The 6,835-nt window shown below is 32.9% G+C and overlaps 1 pseudogene; it reads right to left on the bottom strand.

The window, feature by feature from the left end:
• Positions 1-596: 596 nt before the first annotated feature.
• LOC124891212 lies at positions 597-1,081 on the bottom strand (annotated as a pseudogene).
• Positions 1,082-6,835: the final 5,754 nt, after the last annotated feature.

A 6,835-nucleotide genomic window follows, 5' to 3' on the forward strand; every position in this document is an offset into this window, starting at 1 on the left:
TCTGAAGTTACATATGATGATTGGCTAAGTTTGTGCAATTTGTCTATAGTTCAGGTAAAAATGGTTGAACTTCAGTCATTTTTGTCTTGATTACAGTCATATATAACTAAGAGTTCAACTATTTTTTGTCTGACCACATCTAATTTTTTTGAACTTTGGTCATTTCATATAGAAATATTGGCTGAGTTGAGAATGACTGAACTTTAGTCATATGCATAAACTTCAATCCTATAAATTTTAGACATTTTATCTGAAGTTAGACTTTGTCAAGATTAATTTAGACATCATATAATTGAAGCTGTTCAAATTGAGCCTACATGCGGATTTTTTTTTAAGAAATGAACACCAACTAAATTGCGATGTCAAAATTGAGGATCATGAATTCCTTTGGATTAATGCTTTTAGATGTCTCGTTAATTTGGATGTAGCTGAAAAGTTTTAAATGCAGTGTGCAAAGATGAACAAAAAAATATTCATAAAACCAATAGTACTTGGTATATATATTGATTCAAATCCTCAGAATTTTGTACAAACAAAGAGGTGCATAGATTTCAGAGTTGTATATCTATTACAATATTGTAAAAGAGATGAAATCACTAGTGGGGTATGGCTAATAATGCTTGTGATTGCTTCTCATATTTGAAACCATTTGATTTTTAATCATCAGCACTCCACACAAATATTCCAGCCAACTCTCCTTTAATTTTAAGCTTACTACAAGCTGTGAAGAATCCATTTTCTGGAGATAATCCACCACTCCCATCCTTGCTGAAGCTAGCCAAGATCCTCCCCCCTTCATAATTTGATATGATTAGAAAATAGTCCATGAATTGAGACATAGTGGTTCCTTCATCATATGCGTAAAATTGGAAGTTAACATAGTCTATAATGTGACTGTAGCATTTTCATAGCGCCTTGTAGTGACTTTGAACTTCATCATCATCAAACGGAGCAATGAAAGCAAATGATATAACTCCTTTGTTTTTTAGAGTTGTAATTAGCTTACTATGCACTCGGCAAATGTGTCAGGGTCAGCTTGGAAATGGTCATAGTCGATATCAATTCCATCCAAATTGTATTACTTAATTGGACTCCTAAAATGTTTTCTTTATTGGAAATGTTTTGTATTACTTAAAATTGAAGTATTTTCTATAAAGAAAAGAAATATTCTTTTTGAAACGAACTAAAGAATATAAATCAAATAAATTGAAATGAGGGAGTAATAATAAGCTTTTATGCTTATGCAAAAGTTGCACTCAAGCAGCCTTCAAGGTCCTGATCCCCTGTTGTCTTCCGTAATTAGCCAAAAAAAAGAAAAAAAGAAACTCTATGTTTTAATTTAGGAAAAGAGTCTAAAATATACTATAACTTTGATGAAATTGTTGTAATACGTCTGGACTTTGCGGGGGTCGATGACCGCCCCAAAAATTTTTATTAGTGTATTTTCTATAACTATCGTTTGAAAGTAGCTCTTGTAAATTATTCTTTTCGCATTAAGCACCTACAAGACTATTAAGAATAATAACAAAATAGAGCAATCAAAAATTAAATTCAAGTGTAGTCTTCTAAAAAGAATGGAACGTGATGGAAGAATTATAATCTGAACATGGTCGTTCTTCCCAGCGGGTCAAATCCAAGATTTTCAATAGATCACTCATATATTGCAACAAATGTGTGATATGTTGCACAGAGCATTCATCTATATCAACAGATGAGTGATATGTTTTATATTATCGCAACAGATTACTCAGCCGTTGCTACAGTGTTGATAACTATTCTAACATATTACTCATATGTTACAACAGATGTGTGATCTATTGCACAAACCATTCATCCGTCTCAGCAAATGAGTGATATGTTTTGTATTATCACAACAGATTACTCAACCGTTGCTACAACATTGATAACTGTTTCAACAAATCACTCATATGTTGCAACAGACGTGTGATCTATTGCACAAAGCATTTATCTGTCTGGGTGATATGTTTTATATTGTCGCAACAGATTACTCAACCGTTGCTACAGGTTAGTTAACTATTCCAACAGATCACTCATATATTGTAATAGATGTGTAATTTGTTGCACAGAGCATTCATCTATCTCAATAGACGAGTGATATATTTTGTATTATCGCAATAGATTACTCATCCGATGCGATAGGTTAGTTAATTATTCAAATAGATCACTCATATGTTGCAACAGATGTGTAATCTATTGCACAGACCATTTATCTATCTCAACAGATGAGTGATATGTTTTGTATTATTGTAATAAATTACTTATACATTGTAATAAGTTAGTTAACTATTCCAACAAATCACCCATATGTTGGAACAAATGTGCGATCTGTTGCACCGACTATTTACTTGTCTTAATAGATGAGTGATATATTTTATATTATTGCAACAGATTACTCATCCGTTGTTCATTGCAACAGGTTGGTTATTTGGTGCAACAGATAACCTACCAGGGGCAATAGATGTGTGATTTGTTGCAACTATTAGTTTACTGTTTTGCATATTATATTTATTGTTATCCCTTCTTAATGATGCATTAATCAACTATAATATATGTGTTTTATGTTCTTATTAATTTTAGATAATATGACTTCCAAAAGAATAGAAACTCAATCAAGTCCAAGTAAAGAAACAAGTGAAGCAGCTAGGCTACATCCACTACTCTATGAGCTTGCTTTACAAGCATTATCTCAATCAGGAGAAGAATATGATGAACACAGGGAGGAGGAATGTTTTAAAAGAGATGATCCAAATGCTAATAGCCCTTTCAACAAAGAGTTGGTCAAAACCTTCAACATCATTATCCTATTAGAATATAGTGCGATGGTGCCACAGATTTAATGGATGATTTCGTTGTTAAATCAACCATAGAAAAATCTTTCGACGCCTTCAGAAAAATACTTTGTGAAAAAAAATTGAATGCTTATTTCAGGGATAGTTGCTTTGGGAAATTTCTTGATTTGCCGGAGGATAACATTGCTTGTCTCCAAATGAAAATGATATATGAAATTCTCAAGCGTAGGTTTATGTATGAAAATAAAGGTAAGATGGATGAAATGTGGACAAATTACTGTAGCATGCCTGTTTGTTTTGATTGGAAGGAGTTTGCCATAGTTACTGGACTAAAATGTTATCCTCCTTCTCCTTCTCATGTTATACCTATTCTAACCCTAAAAAAAGTACCCCGCACACCTAAAAAAGGAAAAGGAAAGTCATGTGATCCTGATGACCTGATGTCCATTATTGGTCCAAGCTTCAAAAATAAAAATTTGATAGAAGCATTGAAAGGTAAAAGAATTTCAAAGATGCACAAGCAATCATTGCACTTGGTTTGGTTTGTACATAATATTCTTTGGACGAGAGACGTTAAGAACAATATAACCATTCGTTTAATAAAGCTCTCCGAGGATCTTGAGACGTTTAACAACTCTCCTTGGGGTTATGAAAACTTCAAAAGACTGTAAAATATTTGTTGACTCCGTTAGCGCCAAAGACAGTCAACTTATACGGCTTTCCTTGGAATTTCATGGTAAATATTTCTTTTATTATGATATCATTCATTTTTTACTCAATAATTATTTTTATTTATTGGCGTTATTTTATATGTTTGGACGTTTGAAGCCATTCCTTATTTGAGACAACAAGTGAACTATCAGGAAGAATTTTTCTGAACAAAAATCTTGAGATGGTTGTCGATCAAAACTGATAAAAATGTAAAATTTCTTAATCTCTTCAATCCCCCCCGAAGGATGCAGTTAGTATAATTAAAATTAAGTTTTTATTTTAATTAATGATTTTTTTGAATGATCTAATCATCATTCTAATATATGTAATTATTTATGTTAGATTGTTTATCCGTCGCTTGTTCTGACCAATAGAGAGTTGAAGATGCCATTTTTATTACTTTACAGCCTGTGCAAACTTTATCATACCCTGAGATCATTGACAGAATAAAAATCAAATTGTTTGGAGCAACATCCATTACAAGAAAAATAATTTTGGAGTGTTAGCTTGTTGTTGTTGATAGTCTTAGTGGTGATGAAGTTGTTGTTAGTGGTAGTGGTGCTGCTGTTGGCGCTAATAAAGCTCCTCTTATAGCATTTAAAATAAAACATTATGAGTATGATCATAATGGTTATACAGATTTTTCTTGTCCCAGCGAATGTTCTGCATGCAAATGTCAAGACTGCAAGGCAAAACAAGATGTAGTGATTAAGCTATTAATGCATTAACTTCTCTTGTAAAGGAATTGACATTTAAGAGGGGTTTCATTCCATCAAAGAGAATTTTATATCCATCCACTCCATTAGAGATTAAGGCTAAAAGGAGAAATAAAGTAATATCCAAGGCATTATCAAGAATCCACAAAAGCAAAATTGCAACTCCTCTGTCTATGTGTTGCACTGAGCAATTGATGTGTGAGCAAATACTAACACATTTGAGGCTTTTAACTAAGAATAATTGCAAATTCTTAAGAAAATTTTATCATTTTTGATTAGTTTTACTTTGATTTTGCAGTAAAGGTTGAGATGCAGGGAAACTAACAATAATGGAAGCAAAAAGCCTGAAATCTGAAGTAATTAAAAGACAAGTACAACTAACGACATTTATGATAGGTCGTCATCACGGTGGTAGTCTATCAAGGCCATCGTCATCCTTAAACAGGGAATGAGTTCCAGCTGGTAGACTAGATGACATTTTGTGATAGGCCGTCATAATGGTGATGAGTCATCAGGAATGCCGTCAGACTTAAGCAGAACATGAGAATTGGAGTAAAAGTGTGACGACATTTTTGATAAGTCGTCACAGTCCTGATAAGCCTTCAGAAGTTGCCATCAACGTAATATAGGACTAGTGCAGATTTGAAAAAGACTTGATGACATTCTTGATAAGTCGTCAGGATCCTGATAAGGCATCACTAATAGTCGTCATCTATTACGAGAAAAAGTTGTAACCTTGATTTTGTTTCCTTATTTAGGGTGAACTATTTAAAGCTTTGTTTTAGGATTTTCAAAAAAAGAGAGAGGCCCTCAAATTGAGTTTGGACAATACTTTTGATATTTTCTCTCTAATTTTTTGGCTTGAAAAAGCAAATACTTTGGAGAGATTATTATCAATATTTTGAGATTTTTCCTTTGTGATCTAATCTGTGATTCACTAGTTATTATTCATCTCTGTAAGTTTATCTTTCAAATCATGAATTGAATTATGTGTTTCATTAGTTACATCATGAGTGGCTAAACTCCAGTAACTTGAGTTATGGGATCTAGGGTTAGGTCTTGATAAGGTGCTAAGTGTTCAAGATTCAAAAGGTGGTAGGATTTCTTGATAATTCTGAGGTTTTAATTAACATCTGTTGGTTGCAAATAATAGATAAAACCTGCTTTGGTTTGCTTAAGAAAGAAATCAAATATAGTGGGTAGTGAATTATCAACAAGGACTTGGAAATACTCTGTTTAATAATTAGCGCTGTAACAAGGTTGGTTAACCTGAGGTAAAATCTGGCAAGTGAATATAAATTTCCTAAGTCCGAGAGAATTAGTTAATTAAATGCTTAAGTAGGTCGAGATATATTTCAGCATAACATTGATAGGAATAACTTGTTGTCCTACCTACCGTGAGAATCTTGAACCACCTTAACATCTGTCAAGTACCGGAAGCCCTAGTGAACATAATTCTAGTTTTTCAGAAACTCTTGATTACGAACACTGATTAAAGTAACCAACAATTACTTGTTAAACTCAAAACCCCTATTTTATCTTTTCATGCCATTTGTTTGAATTTAACTTGTATCTTTAGCTTCAAACTAGGTTCGCCACTCAGATTGTTCCCTGTGGATTCAACCCCGACTCCAAAGTTGGGTAAATATATTGACGACGACTGCCTTGCACTAAATTAAAGTGTAATTTGAGTGTTATCAGCAATGTACAATGGCCAAAGAAGAGCAGCACGAGCTGAAGAAGGTGAATATGTATGTCTGTTCCAACTAACAAACAAACACATATATATTTCAATAGATGACACATCTGCTGAGAATTATCAAACATATATATACATCTATTGCAACAGTTGACTAACTTGTTGCTTTAGATAAAGTATCTGTTGCAGCATATGTTTCATCTTGTTTAGCAAATCAAATAGCTTTTCGTACCGCTTTTATTTGTACCAATAGATAACCTATCTGCTGCAACGGATGGGTTTTCTATTGGGACAAATTAAATTAAAACTTTCTACTGTTTGAGATTTTCCAAACAGATAAGTCATATGTTGCAACAGATGGTTCATCCATTGGAAATTATCATATAGGCCTTCCTGATGTAGAAATTTATCCCAACAGTTGATTCATCTGTTGCAACAAAAATATAATCTGTTTGGGATAATTTAAAATAGGAGGAAGACCTATTTGATGTGCTAGAACAGATGAGTTATTCTAATCCATTTTGTTGTATCTCCGTGATTAACATTGACCAATTCTGACTTCCAGGTGGATGTAGAAGCTACTACTGAACAACATTGAAAAAATGCTACTCTTTTTATGAAAATACGGAGAATAGAAAGCACAGAAACCGTACGTAAGCGACAATAAAGATCCACTACGTCCAATGCCAAATCTCATAGCACTGGATAAAGAACAACTTATCCATATTGAGTAGATCCTTAAATCTTGAGTCTATTAAAGTAATAACCTTATTCCTTCTTAGGAATTCTTGGCATCAATACTTAAATTGTTGATGTATTTGTTGAGATATGTACCCATAATAATTTTTTTACATTTCATTTATTTGTTGATTTATTTCACGTAATTTCTGAAGGCTTTG

This window comes from Capsicum annuum, unplaced genomic scaffold (genome assembly GCF_002878395.1).
Source record: "Capsicum annuum cultivar UCD-10X-F1 unplaced genomic scaffold, UCD10Xv1.1 ctg32332, whole genome shotgun sequence".
NCBI lineage: Eukaryota > Viridiplantae > Streptophyta > Magnoliopsida > Solanales > Solanaceae > Capsicum > Capsicum annuum.